Below are 1,875 nucleotides of genomic sequence, written 5' to 3'. Positions count from 1 at the left end.
AACTCGGCCGAGATCTCGCCAAGTTGATGTTTTTGAATCCACTGAAACATCGAAACGAAACGAAATTTTGAACCTTATTATTTAGTCTTGTTTCTCTTAAGTGGTAGGATTTTCTGTGCACACCCATACTTTTCAAAACATCAGTCCATGTGTTTTAGTGAAATGTGTAGATCAATCTTTGGTGAGGGCCGGGGTATGTTAGATTGACCCTAGGCTCAGGCTAAACACCTCCCTGATAAGCTCTTAAGTCAAAAGATCAACTCAAAAAGTCAATGAAACTCAGCATTCTCAGATGAAGGTCAAATTTTGACATGATCACATATAAATAGTAGAGATGTTCTTCATAAGATAGTATTGATTCAATGGACGGATTGAAAGAAGCTAAAATATAATTAAATCTAAAACACAAAGTCCAGGAATGGGAGATTCAATCTCCTAAAATATGGGTCAAAACTAATGGCCCAATTTAAAGTAATTAAAAGATATTCAGGTCTGAAACTGAAAACAGTGAAACTTAGGAGATTTATGATAGAATCAGATCCCTACTAGACTCCGGTCAAAGGTCTTTTTTGGGGGAGGCCTTGAATGCCTCCAAGTTTCAACCTGATCCAATGAATAAATCAATTTCAGGTGATTAAAGAGATCAATAGATCATACAGGAAATAAGAGGGAAAACAGGTTAACCACAAACTTTGAATGGGAGTTTTAATAATGTGTAACTGCAAAACAAATTAATAGGATCATTAATGGATTCAAATATGATGCTATTGAATCAAATCAGAGAATTTACTATCCAGCAAGATCAACCAAAAGCGGATTAAACCAGTACCTTGCCTGCAAATAAAACAGAGCAAAGATAGAATGATAGATAGATAAATTCCCAATTCCCACCGAACATGATCAACTTCTCTTTGTCCATGGCTTCTCACCAAGGTTTCCCATCCATGGGCCATGACTGAATCGCACAGCTCCATGGAATAATTCAAAACTTTTCCTAATCTTTAATCTCGTCATTACCCCCTTCTTTTGTGGGATGTTGCTGTCATGGATAAACAGCTGAAAAAGATACACTGCAAAAGCAAACATTTCCAAGGGCTGGAGATGATCATGGATAAGGAATATTTCCTGATACTGGAATTAAAAGAGTCGCTCATTGAGAAGTGAATTGATGTCGTACAACAAACATTCAATGCAGGCGTTTCAAGATGGAATCATGCTACTGTAAAATCTTTTGCAGGAAATGTATTTAATTTTTGTGGCCTTGCACAACTGAAGAATATGGAAAGTTGTAATTTATTATTAGGTGAATGTTGAAGTTCCATTCTTAAATAGTCTTACTGCTGAATATGATCAGTTGAGGTTGGGTGTCTTGTATTCTGTATGGGATTCATATAGTTATAATCGGGCATATATTTCTAAGTGGGTCGAGTTTGAGATCTATTACGTTTACGGGATAAAATTGTAATTGTGTGGTGACATAGTCTATGTGAGAAAAAAAAAAAAAACCCCTAGACACAAGCAAAAGGAGATTACTAGGGGTGTAAGTTTGGTCTTGACAGCCCAAACTAGCCCTGGGCAGCCCCTCAGCCCGAACAAGATTTGGGCTAAGATTTTATACCATAAGGGCAGATCAGTGTTGAAAAACACTAACACTAGGTTAGGGTTGGGTTGCGCCTAGATTGAGGCCTAGGCCTAGTCTGGCCTTGATTTTAACCATGATTTATATAATATAATTTTAGGATTCATCATATCCTTTTATTTAGAATAATGAAATTTGGGTAATTGATTCATATAATTAGGTGTCATGAACATCTATTAATGTGTGGCATTTCATAATTTAATTTGTGAATTGACCATTAGTTCTATTAACTCTCT

This window comes from Macadamia integrifolia, chromosome 9 (genome assembly GCF_013358625.1).
Source record: "Macadamia integrifolia cultivar HAES 741 chromosome 9, SCU_Mint_v3, whole genome shotgun sequence".
Classification (NCBI taxonomy): Eukaryota; Viridiplantae; Streptophyta; class Magnoliopsida; order Proteales; family Proteaceae; genus Macadamia; species Macadamia integrifolia.
Note: the sequence above shows the minus strand (reverse complement) of the source record.